The sequence below is a fragment of the Bactrocera dorsalis genome, chromosome 4 (genome assembly GCF_023373825.1).
Source record: "Bactrocera dorsalis isolate Fly_Bdor chromosome 4, ASM2337382v1, whole genome shotgun sequence".
NCBI lineage: Eukaryota > Metazoa > Arthropoda > Insecta > Diptera > Tephritidae > Bactrocera > Bactrocera dorsalis.
The window spans coordinates 42,124,040-42,142,226 of record NC_064306.1 but is presented as its reverse complement, the minus strand read 5'-3'; the positions used below and the strand labels follow the sequence as shown (position 1 = coordinate 42,142,226).

At 32.9% G+C, this 18,187-nt stretch overlaps 1 protein-coding gene and 1 long non-coding RNA gene across 2 annotated transcripts in view; one reads left to right on the top strand and one right to left on the bottom strand.

Moving 5' to 3' along the window:
- LOC105224138 (glutamine synthetase 2 cytoplasmic) overlaps positions 1–18,187 on the top strand; it is a 30,900-nt gene that overhangs the window by 10,661 nt on the left and 2,052 nt on the right. The window lies entirely within an intron of this gene.
- On the bottom strand, positions 12,528–13,063 carry LOC125778457 (uncharacterized). The gene is made up of 2 exons (XR_007422726.1): positions 12,891–13,063; positions 12,528–12,637 (listed from the first exon to the last, which is right to left on the bottom strand). It is a non-coding gene; the product is annotated as an uncharacterized LOC125778457 (long non-coding RNA).

Here is an 18,187-nt window from a genome sequence, read left to right as displayed (position 1 = left end):
TCAATATTTGCTTTCATGTGTAAACGCGGTATATTTATGTTATTTATTAAGGAATTTAACACGTCTGGCGATGAAGTTTTAATTAGTTTTGTATGCACAGAGCATGCGCGTTTATAAAAAATTCACATGTCTGGCCAAAAGCAGCAGAGTTCCTTTGCTTTACTTTGCTTTGCTTTGCTATAATTCATTTGGGGGGAAGTAATATTATTAAATTCAAATTGTATTTGTTTTCAAGGTTAATCAGGCACTTAAATACATACATATGTTCGATTTAAATGCAAAACAGTATATCATCAAATCATACGAAATTGTGTCGTTCATTGATTACGATACACTACATCATATTCTATACACGTACAAAATTTTAAGTTACTGCTATCAGTTATAACCAAGTTAGTGCGAAAATTCACATTTGGTTTGAATATGAGCAGTATCTGTTTTAGTTCGTTTTTTGCTTCAACTGTAAACTTATGCAAACCGATGTTATGTTATTTTGCATTTTAAGTGACGACATCAGTATACCCTTATGGTTAAATTTATTGGAATGCGACTGGTTTATCACTACAAGTTTTACGTAGCTTAAAACGAACTTAAGCATTTAGGAAATTTGATACTCTATTCCATACTTAAAACTAGCTAAAAATTTAAATTTTAGATCACTACTGTTACTAATACTAGTATTTCCACTCAGTTTACGGCAAACATCAATGAAAATGTTGCTTTAGCAGTCGTTTCTTCGCAGGCAATAGCGCACATACTTTGTGCGCATTTCTCACACATTCTTGCTTTGTAAAACCTGACCTTTCCCTCAAAATAATTCGACGTTCAGAGTTCACTTAAAAATTGTAGATGGTTCATCTAGAAAACCTGACCTTTCCCCCAAATATTTCGTTCGTTCAGAGTTCATTTAAAAATTGCGGAATTTTTAATCTATCGGAAAGCATCTGTTGGAGTACTTCAAAAAGTGTGTTTAGCACAACCAAGCATCCAAAAAAATGGCATTTATTTATTTTTTTATCAGTTGGGTGTTAATTATTCAGTGGCATCGTTTTTGTGACGTCAAAACGTGAACTATTTTAATAAAACCAAATCGCATTTTCACAACTAGTTTCTATTGTATTCTTTGTTATTATTTCGTTTACTTTATTTTCAACCAAATTATACCCTGAACGGGATATTTGAAGTTTGCTTCGAAGTCTTTAACAACTAGGAAGAAATGCCCGGCAGAACCAAAAAAAGTTATTGTGTAGGATTGTTTTTTTTACAAGATATCTTCACGAAATTTGGCACAATCTCGTAACATATTGCTCAAATCGGCGGTCTACGATGTATATAGCATATAGCTCACATACAAACGGACTGATCAAAATCAAGTCCTTGTATAGTAAACTTTTTAATTTTACAAGATATCTTTACAAAATTTGGCATAGAGTATTTTCCAAGGCAAGGCTACAATCTTGTTCCGTTCGGATCACTATAGCATATAGCTGCTATACAAACTGACTGATCATAATCATGCCTTTGTAGGAATAATTTTTATATATGACAACTTATCTTCACGATATTTAGCATAGATTAGTGTCCAAGTCACGGCTACAAAACTCGGAAAATCTTTTTCAGATTGGAACACTATAGCATATAGCTGCCATACAAACTGCTGCAGTTGAGGAATTTGTTTTTTTTTTCTTATTGCCCTTCGCCATCATTTTTTAATCCTATCGCTTTTACCCTTGTTGGCTATTGAAAGTGAAATTCCAAAGTGAATGCTGTTAGCTAGTCTCTTTCATAGTTATACTTGCAATTAATTGCCTCTATTGCTGCTTGGCTAGCCAGAAGACTGAGATAATAAGTATCCCATTCACATCACTGTTGTGGTTGTAGTGGCAATTAAATATGCTTCATATAATTTTGAAAAAATGTTGTCTAGTTGACAGTTCTTTGGTCGATAAAAATCGAAGTCTGTTACGGTTACATTGACCTGACTCGAGTCAATGACTTTTATAGTTCTCGAAATCACCGGTGAAACCTTTTTGGTAGCAAATACTGCATTAAAAAATATCAAATTATAAATAAATGAAAATTTTTTTAATTTGTAATTCTTAAAATCTCAATTAAAAATAATTTTCTAATTTATAATCCCAAATATCGGTTTGAAAAATAAAAAAAATCGACATTGCTAGCTGTCCGCTGGGTGGATATGATCAACGTGTCTCCACAATTTTGATATTTGAGCGCTTTTCACTATTTTAAATTTGACCGCTAGCCCTGTAGTTGTCAGCAATTGTGCTATAGTACACCCTACTCGCGAAGAAAAACTCTATTTTTTACTGTGGGTCACCTGTTTACCTTAATAATCCACTTGCTCCCACTTTATTATAAAAATTAGTTGCAAAAAAAAACATTTTTTCAATATTCGACGTAACAAAAAGTCACCCCTCTGCCATTTTTACAATGGGTGACCATACTCATTAGCAGAGACTTTGCTGAGCATATCAGTCTAAGCTTAGCGCAAATATTTATGTCTGTGTATGCGCTATATAAGCGCTTACATTTATCGCTTATAGCAATTTTTTGTGCATACAATATTTAGTCACACAATTATGGCAGCAGATGTGATGCGTTAGACAAAAGTCAAACAAGCGCTGCGCCTTTGAATGCACTGCAAATCAGCGTGTTTGTAAAAATTTCTAAGTGCCCTGACGAATGATTGTCCATGAAAACCGTTATGTGCTAATATGCCAAATCATCTCCATAAATATGCAAGCAAATGAGTGGGAATGTGCTGGTATGTGCATTTGTGTATGTTTGTATGTGTGTGTATGACAGAACATTCGTCAATGCGCGCAGCTTATGCACCCGTTATATCATTCACAATGTAACCACAAACTAGCAAAACAGCTAATTTTAATTTTGTTTATTTTATACGAAGCGTGATAATAGTTTATGGGAAGCGTCAGTGCAGTTCCCACTTGTGTCTATGCACAATACTTGAGTATGTGCATACATATCGTCAGCTAAAATGCAAAGCAACGTATCACAAAAACAAAAATCGAAAATCGCTGACAGATATATAATCATTTTCTAACCTAAACTCAGATTTTATGTCAATATGAGTGTATGATAACCAAAATATAACCAAAACTCAAATTTTATTTCAATATAAGTGTTTTTATTGTAAGGTTTTTCCTTCGCCTCTAAACTTATGAAAAGTGATGTTACGTTATTTTGCATTTTAGGTGACGATATACACATGTATGTTTGTACTAGACACACCCATACAGCTACAAAGGCTTAGTTAATAATTCATAGTTGGTGAATTACATTTTTATTTTAGGTATCTTTATAGTTGTAGAGACGTTAGTCTGTTTGATTTTATGCACATGTATTTATTTTATTTTTATAAAATTAATTTACCGCTTATTAAAAAAATTCATATTTTTCTAGGAAACGTAATTATTCATTAATATTTATGAGTTATCTCCCAGTTAGACGCATATACTATATACATACATATATACTTATATATGTACATACTTATATACCCATTCTTTCATACATCTGTGCACTTTCAGCATCGTTAATTTGAAGTCTATATTAAAATCATCTTTTTTATTGACGTCACAACGACCTTTGTCTATTAATATTACTACCCGACGATGATTATGTTGATTCTAAAATGTCTAGGCTTTAAAAAAAGTGAATTTAATCAGCGGCCCTCGAATTTGTGCACATATCATTTGCTACACGCAATTAACGTGCCGTATGCGTGATCCGTTATCTTCAACAAGATTATTCCGATTATTTGTCAAGCAAGTTTTTGAACTGCTTATAATGCTAGCATTACTAAAGAGGTATTGAGATTAGAAGTGGGCATGGGCCGGGCTTTTTTTCGTGGTCCGCGGGCTTACATAGGCCCGGAGCGGGCCCGGGCCTTAAAATTAAAATTCGTGCGGGCCCGGGCCTTAGCAAAAAGGCCCGGCCCGTAAAAACCCGAAATAGGCCCGTAAAAGCCGGAAATAGGCCTGAAACAATTTTGATTTGATCGCGTTATTTTTTTTTATTCTCGAATTAGAACCGCCATTTATCGCACTTTAATTGCTTACGGGGCATCTCGACACGATAGAATTTATAGAATACTAGCTGCATTGCCGGGCACATAGCCTGTGGAGACTCCACATTGCTCATAGCTACTAGATATAGTAAGCTTCAGCAGTTTGACAGCGCAGTTTTCATTTCTATGAAAATATTTTAGAATTCTGGAAAAATGCCAGGGACTTAAAATACCTTCCCAAATTAGCTCGGACCATTCTGGCTATTCCAGCCAGTTCGTCTACGAGCGAAAGGCTTTTTTCAACATCGGGCCATGTTTTAAATGAAAAACGCACTAGGCTAAAAAGCACAAATTTAGAAAAAATTTTATTTTTAAATAAAAATATGACTTAGTTCGTTTTTTTTTTTTAATACATAACAATATTCAATATACCTTAATAAATGTGGACTTATATATATATATAAATTGCATGTCTTTTAAATTTCCTTATATGTGTAAATAAGTTTCGTGCCGGGCCGGGCCCGGGCCATGGTGAAAAAGATTATTCCGATTATTTGTCAAGCAAGTTTTTGAACTGCTTCTAATGCTAGCATTACTAAAGAGGTATTGAGATTAGCTTCGAAAAACTTGGCGTCGGTTTGAAATTTTTTTTATTGCTTTTTTATGTTCGCTTTTAATCTTTTGTTCTATTTTAAGTTTCTTTTCGGCCGCGTGTTATGCCCTTCTGCGTTCACTGAAACTGAATATTGATTTAACTTTTTTGGCAAATTAAATCAATATTTTGACAAGCTAAATATATTTTTTTCAATTAAGTTATGATTGCAAAACCAGAACTACAAATTTGAGGCGTACCGACAACAACAAAAAAAAACAAAATTTGCACGTATTTCAATAAAAATCTTTATTCGTGCCTTTAAGATAGGCTACTGAGCCAACAATTAATCTAATTTCCATACATTTGCTAAAAGCCTCGACTGGGATGGCCTCCAGTGCTATCTGCGAATGTTAGTTTTTTCGACTTTGGCTCATTTTTTGAAGCGCTTTCGCTAAACTGTTGTACCTTTTCGACGTCATATTCATAAACCCAAGTTTCAATATCAATAATAATGCATTTGATTAATATTAGGTGCTCAGCTATTACGTCAAGCATCTCTACATCTAATATTGTTCTTTTGTCAAGCATCCCTCTTCCGATCTCTTCTCTACGTCATTTTTACAAAAGATTGCGATATTTTGATATGAGTCTAGCATTCATGTGCTTCATACCCAAAACATTAACCAAAATTTGTTAAGCGGCTCCATAAGAGTTGCTGATATCCTCTGCTACGATTTTAAAACACTGTTTCTTCAATTTTTCGCTCTTATTCTCATTAACAGCGATGGGGGTGATTCACATGAGGTTAGTTTTGATGACTTCTTGAGTTTCACTGAATATTTCGTTTCACTGCACTCAAATACTTATTTTCCTAACCACCCTAAAATGCTTCCGCAACATTTTCAATTATTTCGCAGTCAATGATGCCATCAGAAACACAAAATTTCAGGCAATTTTGTTGTTAAATTTTTACTCAATGAAAATTTTCCCAAAAAACGCCAGACAAAGCTTGCGGATTGTGAATAAAGACACACGAATGGACACATAGAGATCAAACTTACTACAAACATAAAAAAAAGTTGCCCCAAAAATTAAAGTCCACCAGTCGAAAATTTGTTTTTTCATATGGCACACTGCGTATGAGTAATTTATTTACTGAAATATATGAGTGCCAGCATTTCGTTGCCAAATAATCATATTTCTCTGTATACTTTTGTTTAATGGTTTTTGGATTTAAATTTATTTTTTTACTGCCACTTTGCAATTTTATCGTCAGAGAAAATATTTTTGTTAAATATTCAAGAAATTGGACTGCGCTCCCCCTTCTGTATAATCTGTCAACGCTCCGCTTCATAGGGTTGCATATTATTCAAATATTAAAAGTAATCTGTTTCATCGGAAAACTTTTGTAATTTTATCTATTAAACGTTTATTTATTAACGTTTCAAAGAGACCGCAAAATAGATAGCGGCTATGGATAAGTAAAGAATATTTTGTGTGGGCAGGGCGTATGAGTGATTTTTCGTCACATTTTTCTTGCCATCATCCACTCTTTTTTGTTCACTGCTAATAAATACAATATTCCATTAATACATTTGTACATACATAAGTAGAGCCAAAACATCAGTAGTATAATATTTGTTTCATATTGATTTAATTTAATATCGGAATATTTAATATGAGTACCGTATAACCAACCTATCCATACAATTATAAATGTAAATTAGTTCCGTTTAATTTTAATCATTTGCCCATATTAAATATAAATTTGATGTCAGGATTTGTTTGTTTTTGCTTAGATAATTTTTCCTCGCTTGTTACAAAGTGTTACGAGTATTTACAAAGATAACTCACGACCTGAAAGCTTTAGCACAATAGACGAACTGAAATATTATAATTTATTAATTATTTTTTGTATTACAATTTCGTAGAATTATACTATATTCACATTGACTTAGCTTAGAGCTAACTTAATTTATGCATAGTTAGACAGGTACTAAGCAATTTCGCCTATTACAAGATTAACAGATAATGTTCGGAAAATATCTTATCCTACAAATGACATTGCATTATAAGCAAATGCTTCACTTCAAATTTAAATTAAAACAAAAAAAGAAAAATCCTGATCCTCGGTTGCATTGAAGGCTATCAAGTCTTCACAAGTTCCTATGGTATAACAGAGTAGAAAAATTTGTTTACTTGATTTGATTGAAAGGTCAGTTTGTATGGCAGCTATACGCTATAATAGTCTTATTTAAACAAGATGCTTGGAACTTGTGACGTTGCCTTGGACCATAATCGATGCTAAATTTCGTTTAGATATCTGGTCAGATAAAAATGTTTTCCTTGCAAAAACTTGATTTTCATCGGCAAGTTTGAATGGCAGCTACAAATATGCCATAGTGGTTCCAACAAATGAGTAGTTGCTTGATGAAAAAAAGACGTGTGCGAAATTTTATTTCGATCTCTCAAAAACTGTGAGACTAGTTCGAGTATATATTGATATCCTGTTCAAGGTATAAAAAAGTCATGGCTATCGCCTTAAGCTTGTACTTACCAACAAGTTTAAGAACGCTGCTTTGAAAACAGATATAGTAAATAGTTAGTCATTGTAATTACGCTCATATCTCCAAAACTGTATGCCAGATCAACTTCAAATTTTCGTAGAATATTCTCAAATATATGAACATTCGATATGTGTACACATACATATGTATGTCAAACAAAAAATCGACTTTTTGAAATTCACAAGTAAATAAACAAATTAATTGTTGAAGTAGAAGGGTTTAATATTCTTAAATTTTTCAAATAAGTCGTTATTGACGCTAATTAAAAAATAATGAGCTATTTTTTATTTCGACCTCATTCCCAAAAATATTCGCAAAACTATACCAAACCTACGACACAGCATTCATTTGCATTAATTTATGCGACAAATTTTATTATTATTGCTCTAAATGAGCTTCCTCAAGTGTTTTTTTTTTTGTGCGAATGGTGTCATGGAAATTATTCACGAGACAATTGGATACTTGAAATTGATATCGCCGCTATTATTGAAGTAGTTTCTAGTTAAGTAACACAATTCACGCGATAAAAGCCCATTGAAAGCATACTTTATATAACAAGAATGGAATTTTTGATAATTACAACTACAACATTATATAAATAACTAATTATATATATATATTAGGGTGGATCAAAAATAGCGACAATTTTTATTTTCGGTTGGTACGCATAAAAATAGAGCCTATTAATAAATAACTCTTACTGCTCTATAAAAATAGTCTCTTATTTTTTATATTTTTTATTATTATTATTATTTTTTATTATTACATTTTTTTTAATTATTTTACACGCTAAATAACTCGTAAACGATTTATATCACAAGCATGGAATTTTTGATAACTACAACATTACATATATGTACATATAAATAATTATTTAAAAATGTAAATTAGGGTGGGTCAAAAATTACGCATATTATTTTTCGCTTGTTACTCAGAAAAATGAGTTCTTATGTTGGATCTTATTGTTCTGCAAAAATATTATCTTTTTTTCTTTTAACTTTTTTTTATTATTTTATTTTTTATTTTATTTACATATTTTTATAATTTTTTTTATTATTACATATTATGATTTTTTATGATGTTAGACGCTAAATATCTCGTACACGCTTAACTTAGTCGAAAAATTATAACCAATCATTTTTGTGGAGAAATAAATGTTCTTCAAATTTATGAGTTTTCCGATTTATAATGATTTTTTTTTAATATATTATAAGAAAAAACATTCGTTAAAATAATCTTTAACCGTTAACAATCTTTAAATGGTTAGATTTATGAAAGAATCATGAGGGACCTTTTCTGAAGACCATTAAATTTCCTACAAAACCTGTCAAACGGTTTATTTTTTCAAGTAGTTGTAAACGAGATATAAATTATTCAACTAATAATAAGAAATACTTAGAAAACTCGAAGCCGGAGGACCTTCCTGTTACTATTAAGAGCTCTTATTTGGAGAGTTTTTCGCAGCGGTGTCTAAAGGCTTATTTTTCAGAGCACCAAGTAAAAATAATATTCGTTTATTACCCACCCTAATGCGTATATATTTATTATTTTTTTATTGCTCTAAGAAATTCTATACTTCAACACCCTGTCATTAATAGAAAACGCAAATATTTTATAGCAAATTGACGCACATTTCGAATTGTCCTTATTAATTATTAAAAAATAGTCCACTAATTGCAATGTCTTTAACGTCATTAATTCAAGACTCTACCATTTTTTTTTGTTTTTTTTTTTTGCGAAACACTCTTCCAAAAAGTCAATCGCACATGTACGAGTATTTTAAACTAACGGTATATAAACGCACTTAAGCACAAATTATTTCATGAGAGTCACTCAATTCAGTCGCAATTTACTCAAACGGAAACGAAGGCTTACGAACGCTACACGCGCCTGCATGGTTGTGTGCATGACATTTGCATTGTCAATGAAATATAATTTGACATGAAAGTGCCCAGATAATTTGAAACACTTAAATAAGGTGCATGCAATCATACACAGTGTGTGTATGTATGTAAGTATATAATCAATCAGACGCGTGTAGCCCCATGCCATAGAAAAGGGGCGGCGAGTACAGTAAGCAAATAGCATAGACATTGATAGTTTGCGATTATTTCCACTTTTATTTAATTTTTCATTATTCTTATTATTTTTTGCATGTAAAACATGTAAAGTAATTGCTGCAATTGGGCTATTAAATTACATTTGGGCGCAAATGGCGAATAAAATAATAAAGTTACTCATACGTACTCATATATATGTGTTTGTGTATGTGCGTGTTTGTAACTAGACACGCTGTGCATTTTCGCACTGTGGGACGCCACTTTTCTATGAAATTGAATACTATTTAATATTTTAATTAAATACAACACAACAACAAACCGCAAGAACTGTAACCGCCAGAGCACAGCACCGCGCAGTGCAGTAGCTGCTCGATTTCAGTGGCAGTTTTAGACGGCCAATTGACAGCTCACAGCTAAGCCAGGCAGATAGAAAGATAAGCAGCTAGAAAATGCAGTAAATATTCCAAATTATATATATGTACATATATTTGTTTGTCATACTAAAGTGTTGTTGTGGCCAGTGCCGAGACTAATTGGAGGCAACCGAGTATAAGCATGAGTGAACCGCATGCTTCTTAGACAAAACTCGGGACTCAAACCATATATAACTGTCAATTTTTTGATATGATTGATGGTGAACCTTAAAATATACAAACGTCGAAGCCTAAGCAGGGCGTGCACTTATATACAAACATATAATATGCAATGAGCAGCAAAGTCCGCATATGAATTTTTGATTTCATTATCTTTCGCCTTATACTTCGTCTGCGCTTTACTGTGCGCCTAGCCTAAGTATTTAAGTATGTATAACGCATAAACGTATAGTGAGCAGCGTGTAGTAGCTGATAATAAAGTTGCGCATCTCTGCACCTGTTGCAATCTATCAATTCGCCCCGTTTCGCATTATCATTGTCGTCATGTAATGCTTGCGTTAATTGCGTAATCAAGCATTTTCTCGCATTTTAATTAATTAGAATGAGATTCGTTTTAATATTGAGTAGGAATTAATAATTTTAAGCGCATTAAGTGAAATAAGAAAATAGAAAATATTGCGAACCTGTGATGCTCCAAGTTGCAGTTGGCAACGCAAAACAAAACAAGCAAAAAAGTTAGCTTAATAAAAAAATTTCATACAATAACTTGATTTTGTTTGGTCAGTTTGTATGACAGCTATACGTTAATGTGGTCCGATCTGAACAATTTCACCACCGATTATACCGTTGCCTAGGAAAATAATCCACTTCAAATTTGGTGAAAATATCTCATCAAATGAAAAAGTTTTCCATACACACGCTTGATTCCGAGCGTTCAGTTTGTATGGCAGCTGTATGCTATGACAATCCGATCTAAACTATTTCTTCGCAGACTACACCGTTTCTTTGGAAAATGACCAGTGCCAAATTTCATGAAGATATCTTTTCAAATAAAAAAGTTGTTCCTACAAGTGCTTTGTTCCGATCGTTCAGTTTGTATGGCAGCTATATGCTATAGTGGTCCGATAGCGGCACTTCCAACAAATGAGCAGCTTCTTCAGCAGAAAAGGACGTGTGCTAAATTTCAGATCGATATCTCAAAAACTATGACACTAGTACGCATGTAAACATAGAGAAAGAAGGGCAAATGGATATGGCTAAATCGTCATGACTACTACTTTGTTTATGTACACGGTGACTTCCAAAGTAAACAGGACTTAAAAAAAAAAACAGAACAAATGTTTTTTTCGGCAAAATCAATTTATTTTATTCAAAATAGTCTCCTTCTGCTTCAATACAGCTTTTTGCACGGTCCAAAAGCATGTCGACCGAGTGTTTTAGCTCGTTGGCCGGTATGGCCGCCAGTATGCCGGTGCAAGCCTCGTATAGGCCAACGTCTGCATAACGCTTTCCTTTCATGGGCAAATGCATTTTTCCGAAAAGGAAAAAGTCGCACGGTGCCATATCAGGTGAATACGGGGAGTGGTTAATGGTTAAAATGTGATTTTTGGTCAAATAATCGGTCACAATTATGTCCTTCGAATGTTGGATCCTGAGCAATTTGTGGTCTTCAGTAAATTTGTGAGAAACAAACAGTGCACACACCTTTCGTAAGCCCAAATGTTCGGTCAAAATGCGATAAATCGATGTTTTGGAGATGTTCAAATCCATTTCCATGAATTTAAATGATCATTTCGGCTGATTTTTGACTACTTTGAAGGCGTTGAAACCACTCGTACACTCTGCTACGGCACCAAACTTTTCAACCCAACCTAAACTCACTTCAGTACGAAAAGTTTTTTGAACGAGATTGACATTTAGGAGAATTCAGATGGGTTTTAAAATTTAAAGGTATAATATTTATATATTTTTAGTAAACATAGTAAAATTTTAGAAGAAAAAATGTTTATCTTGTTGTGCGCGATCTCCTCCGACTGTGGTAGAAAAGTCCTCCACTGCTTGTAATTCCTACCTTCTACCTGGAGCCTAAAAAAAACTCTCTCTCTCTCTTCTGGAAGATATTATCAGTAGAATGACATACGGATGAATGGAATATCAAAAATTGACAAAATAGCGGCATTTACCAAAAATGCAAAACTGGAATTTCACCTAAAATGTTGGTCCTTTTTGAGCTTCCGAAATTCGATTTTTGATCAAATCAAAAAATGGCTAAAACAAAAATTAGTGGATCATTGTATAGGGAATACAGAGAAAAAAATTGGTAGGAAAGAAAATTTAAACGGAAATTGTAAAAATTTTGTTTTGAGAAAAACGTGTTTTAAGATAAATGATGATGGTGATCGGATCATTTGTCTCTCAAGCATATTTGAGAAATGTTTGAGCTGACTCAACTGAGCAGCTACACTTTACAAAGCTCTAACACAAACTATTTGTGGTATCGATTTAAAATTTTAGTACCAGCATGTTACGTTTGAAGGTATTTATTATTATTTTTAAAGGTATATATTAACAAAATATGAAAAAACTGTGTTTTTTTAATTTTAAGTCTAGAAGTGCCACCTAAAATAATTGAAAGTGTTGAAAAAGTTCATTTATCAATACATAGAGAATCTTTTGACGCATGAATTTTAATGAAGTGTACATAGAAAATAAGCAATTATCTCATTATCACATTTCCGTACTAATTATTGGTTTATTGACAATGATTTTGCCGCTAATTTAGAGTCTTTATTCTGTCCCAATTAGGATTTGTTGTTTAACTTTGCTTGCTTTGCATATTTGTCATCCATCATTATTTTTGTTTTTTTTGCACCGCTTATACAGATTTTTCCATGTAAAACAATCTCCCTTTTGTTGCGGCAATTAAGCTGCTTTCAGACATAGCATTGAAAAGTACTTTTCCAAACAATTCTGTTTTAAAAAATTGCATGCTGAAAGGGAGTTCAGAAAGTAGATTTCAATTTGTCGGTCCTAACTTTCAAAAGTAAGCAAGCATACTGTTACTATCATAGCTATAAGTACATATCTAATTGAAAATCAGTTTGCTAGGCTACTTTCAGCTTGCTGATATGGCACTAGCAAGTTTAGGTTTTCGACAGTAAAAATTAAACTATTATTGTTTAATATTTTATAATTTGCTATTTTAGAGATTTTTCAGATTTTTAAGCGTTTGCAAAAAGTTACTTTTACATCCACAGTAGTGCATGTGGCGCACAGTTCTAAACGAGAAAATTTAGGAACGTAACTTTCTGCAAGCGCGTTAAGAATCTAGGAAATAGGCAGATGGGCTGCGTATCAAGCAAATTAGCGATCGGTGCCATATTTTTTTATCATTTTATTTTACATTGTTTGTTCGCGTTCACATTACATTTTGGAAAAACGCTGACGAAAAGTTCACAGCGATTTCTGCAAGTGAATACTGAAAAGTACTTTCACAAAATGGCAATGCAAGCAACTTATCGAAAGTGAAGATACACTTTTAGTGTTATTCTTCTTGCCACGTCTGACGGCACCTTTATACATATACATATATGTATGTTCAATAGGCAAATGACGGCCCATTGGCAACATAAATTGCTTTTTATTGCATTTTCTGCAATTTTCGCAATTTTATCAATTTATTGGTTGCATTTTAACACCGCGAGATAAATGCACTTAAGTGATATTATTGACGGAACTGATATGGTTACTAGTATGTATGTGTACATATATGTGTGTGTGTGAACATGTCTTTTTCGCGCATGCGATCGTGAATTTCAAAATACATACATATGTACATTGATACGCCTATGGAATAGATAATACTTTTACTAAGTGTATTTCGTAAGTCATTGTGTCTACTGAAAGTAATTGTTATATTGTAACCTTTTTAAATTCATTGTGTAATTAATTGATTCTTGAATAATGTACTTCTAGCCTGAAGAGGTTGGAGTGGTTTAAGTCATGTGATACTTTGTTGCCATAATCTATGTAGCACTTTCATATACTTATGTACATATACTTATTACAGCAACACCTTGCCAGAGATATGCAAGTTTCAATTGAGGGGCGATTATTTTGAGAACAAAATTTAATAATTATAAAATTTGTATGTATCAAAAATCCTTCAATTTTTAATATTATATTTTAATCAGTTGAAAAGGTCGAAGGCCGTTGAGAATCTCTACGCCTTCCATTTAGTTTTGTTGTTTTTGTAGCGACAGAATTTTGCCGAGTTGACAGTCCTTGACAGGATAAAAAATCCGCGTTCGTTTCGGTTACGTCGATTCGACTGTCATGGGAACGGCTAGTTTATTTTTTTCGCATATAACGGTAGATATCTTAAAAAAACTATTTCGCTTAGTATATTGTGGTTTTGTATTAAACAAGTTTATTAACAATCCCCATCTTAACCCTGTCTCTGAGCAAATACTCTCAATTCTCTAATTTCGTATTTCTCTTAAACCGGTTTGCTTTAAAGTAAAAATTTACCTTAAGTAAAGCTTTTCGAATATAAAGCACGCTGTAGAGCAGCAACTAAGTGAACACGTGACATATAGTATAATTAATATAATATGATTGCGTGTATATCTAAAGTACGACTGCGATCAAAGAAGGCAATTATCTACTCCTTTGTTATAATTTCATTATTGTTATTATTGTTTTTTTAAGCGGAATCCGCTGACTTTTCCGTTGTGAACTGACATCTTATAATATTGAACTTGTGCACGCGTATTTGCGCTGAATTTAACAAAGGGGTGTTAAACAAATGTCGCCTCGATCAGCTGTTGAACGTAAACAAACAAATATGTATGTACAAGTATGTGGAAATGACACAAAAGATAGCGCGCAAATGTGTGAATATACTATGTACGTATATATGTATATGTACATATGTAAATTTATGTATGTATATTATATAAATATGTATATATGTAGGTGTTTAAGCGAATTTCGTAGCAAAACAAATTATCTTAATTATAAGTTGCAAAGAAAGACAGGCAATGTGATTTTCGAGCAAAATAGAAAAGAAAGGAAAAAACAAAACAAAACAGTGTGCAAATATGTATGAGTGCATGTTTACATGTGTGTGTGTCATGAAATACTGTTAACAAGTCAGCGAAAAGTAATACAGCTAGTCTAAGTCAGCCAGTGATTCATAAGTATAAATGCATATACATATATGTATGTATGTACAGACACTATATATTCATACGTACTTACATACACGAGTATTCATATGTATCGGCATAGATATGTACAATTATTATACCCTGAACAGGGTATATTCAGTTTGTCACGAACTTTGTAACACGCAGAAGGTAGCGTCGGAGACCCTATAAAGTACATATATATATACTTACATAAATGATCAGTATGTTGAGCTGAGTCGATTTAGCCATGCCCGTCTGTCTGTCTGTCCGTCTGTATATATACGAACTAGTCCCTCAGTTTTTAAGATATCGTTTTGAAATTTTGCAAACGTCATTTTCTCTTCAAGAAACTGCTCATTTGTCGGAACTGCCGACATCGGATCACTATAGCATATAGCTGCCATACAAATTGAATGATCGGACTCAAATTGTTGTATGGAAAAGTTTCTCATTTGACAATGTATCTTCACAAAAGTTGGCACAGGTTATTTTCTAAGATAATAATGTAATATACGAAAAAATTGTTCAGATCGGCTGTCTATAGCATATAGCTGCCATACAAACCGAACGATCGGAATCAAATTATTGTATGGAAAACTTTCTCATTTGACGTGGTATCTTCAAGAAATTTGACATCGATTACTGCTTAAGGTAATAACATAATCTCAGAAAAAATTGTTCAGATCGGATTACTATAGCCTTCCATATAAACTGGACACGTAGTTACTTAAAGACATACATCTGCGAAGGGTATATTAGCTTCGGTGCAGCCGAAGTTAATGTTTTTTCTTGTTCGAATTGCATTCAACAATGTTGTTGTCATTTTTGTTGTTTCATTCACTGACGCCGGTAGTTGCAGTTAGTAGCAAATGTTAAAAGCGAAATAAAGCAAGCATGAAATTGTTGGGGGAAGCAAAATGCCGTTTGCATACAAACAAACAAATGTATGTATATACATATATATATTGTTAATGTAAATTTATATACAAACATACATATGTGTACTTGTACATGTGTTGCTTTTCCGCCAAGTTTGGCAACCTCAACGACCTTCAGCCACATGCATCTACACTAAAGCGTTTAGATATTTGCACATATGCGCCAGTCGGATCAGGTGGTCTCTAAACAATTTGATGCGCGCCACACTTTACACTGTTTTACACACCCCCGCTTGTTGTTTTTCTTAGCAGCTTTTGATATTAGCTGCAATTTAATTAATTTTTGTTCCGCTTGTCGGTAGTAATAATATATAAAATATGATGTTAATGTATATAAAACAAAAAGCGGGGGGAAAAACATACTAATTTTTAGTTATACAAGCTTGTATATTTATACATATTCTAAGTATAGACAGTCAATTTATTAAAAAACCAAACATTAAATATTTTACGAGTTACATGATAACTTATTGCAGCAGTGCTTTCGGACATCTTTATGGATAAAACACAAAAAAAATCGACTGTAGATATTGTCCGTATAAAATCAAAACTTGACTAAATGTTACTTTAAAAATTATTTAAAAAATCAGATTTTTTCAAACCTTGTCAGGTTTTTGTTCTGCCAAAACTTTTATGGAGTACCATGGCGTATACAGAACATACAGAAACAATTTTATCGTTATCGGATCATTTCTCTCAACCAAATTAGAAAAATATTTGAGCTGATTGAACTGAGCGGCTAAACTTTAGAAGCCTTTAACTCAAAAAACCTATGTGAGACATTGATTTGAAATTTTTGTTTTTTAAAGGTATAATGTATTAAAATAAAAAAAAAAACAAGAAAAAACGTTAACTTCGACTGCACCGAATCTAACATACCCTTCACAGGTGCATTTCTTTTAGTAACCATGTGTTCAGTTTGTATGGAAGCTACATGCTATAATAATCCGATCTGAACAATTTTTTCGGAGACTATATTATTACCTTAAGCAGTAATCCATGTCAAATTTCGTGAAGATAGCACGTCAAATACGAAAGTTTTCCATACAAGCCCTTGATTCCGATGGTTAGGTTTATATGGCAGCTAGATGTTATAGTGGTCCAATATCGGCAGTTCCGATTACATGTTTTACAAAAAATTTAAGTTTCAGTGAAAATTTCGCGATATTTCTTTTTTTTGTCAAATAGTTGTAATGAAAAAAATCCTCCGTCCAAGTCTTTAAGAATTGTATCTCAAAGACTTGTGTGAATTTTCATGAAGATCGGTTGAGTAGTTCTCGAGAAATCTTGCCAACCGAGTTTCGAGAAAATTGCGCTTAAAGTCGGCACTCTTAGCATAGCTAGCATCGACCGCACAAGGTCGGGAAGGCTTCATCTCCGAAACTATTACTCGGATCAACTTGAAAATTTAGGACACTAATCTAGAGATGTTTTAGAACCATAAAAAACCGATTTTTTGAAACCCGTAAACCTATGTAACCCCTTAAAGGTGTAATCTTTTGAAATATAAAAAAATATTGAAATGGTCTGATATTGTCTAAAAAACTATCCTTTTTCATTTTAAATTATGTAACACCCTAATGTTTGCTATGTATCTAAATATATCTGTATGTCTGGAAAAGCTTTTAAGAGATGTCTGTTAACAATCTCTCGTTGCATTCTTGGGATACACTGAGATATTTGCCATTTATAGAATAAGTCCTTCAGACTAGAAAATAGAGTTGATTCATTGAAATATTATATTTTATTAGACGTTCGCACTTTGCAAGCATTTGGGCCTTTTGATGGCGTTAATGCCAAAATAAATTATATGACTTCATTTGAATACATTTATTGAAGTGGAAATTTGTGTTTCGTGTATAGAAAATACGAACAGTGAGGCAAATTTGGCACATAAGGTCGCTGTGCGATAGTTTTTATTTGGTTGCCGTTGACCACCAACTTTTTTGCCCCTCTACTTGACATTTCACAGTTTTTAGTCGATCTATAAGATATGTTACGAACTTTACGGCAACTCCCTAAGTTCCAGGCGAAATTTTCTTCACGCATTCGATGTTAGTTTTAATCGTTACCTTTATTCCACATATTCATTTCTGTATAGATGACCTCAACCAAAAATATTCGTGTTGGCATTTTCAAGATAGAGCCGCTCAAAGTCTTTTATAGTAGATGGTCTAAATACTTACCAAGCTTGGAGTTGCAACTTTTATACAGCAGATTCTCGAAACAAACTTCAGCTACATTTAGAAAGTTAATCCATAGCACATATTTTTTCGGAAATACTAGATTTCAATTAAGGAGCATATTATATATAGTAAGCAACGCCAAACCAACTTTGGTAAAACTTCAATTCCAATTTAACACTGAAGCAAACGCTATTAATCTCAAAATCTGTCGAGCTAAAAAGCAG